Here is a 401-nt window from a genome sequence, read left to right on the forward strand (position 1 = left end):
ATGTCCGACAAACTTGGTATGGCTGACCTTGAGAAATGCAACAAGTCAAACCTGAAGAAGAGAGAAGCACAAGAAAGAAAAATCCTCTGCCTGCAAAGGAAATGCTTGAACAGAAGAAGCAAGCAAGAGAGTCATAACAAGGCAGGAGCCACCAATATGAACTGTACATTCCACAAGCATTGCCTTCTTGTTTGACTTCTTATAGCTGTTTTCCTTCATTTGATGCAAAGAGGTTGGATCAAGTTTAAGTGACAACACTGCCCCTTTTCACACCAAAAAATGAAGAACTGCTGGCAATGAAAGTCAGGCCAGGCCCCTCATCTGCCTGTCTTGCTGTTGGTGAAACAAAAAGCTGAATAGGACAACAGTGAAACCTAGAGTAAAAACCAAGTTGGTGCAAG

The 401-nt window shown here is 42.6% G+C and overlaps 1 pseudogene; it reads left to right on the top strand.

The window, feature by feature from the left end:
* On the top strand, positions 1 to 137 carry LOC102267531 (thymosin beta-4-like; annotated as a pseudogene).
* Positions 138 to 401: the final 264 nt, after the last annotated feature.

Source organism: Bos mutus, chromosome 8, assembly GCF_027580195.1.
Source record: "Bos mutus isolate GX-2022 chromosome 8, NWIPB_WYAK_1.1, whole genome shotgun sequence".
In the NCBI taxonomy this organism is placed as follows: Eukaryota; Metazoa; Chordata; class Mammalia; order Artiodactyla; family Bovidae; genus Bos; species Bos mutus.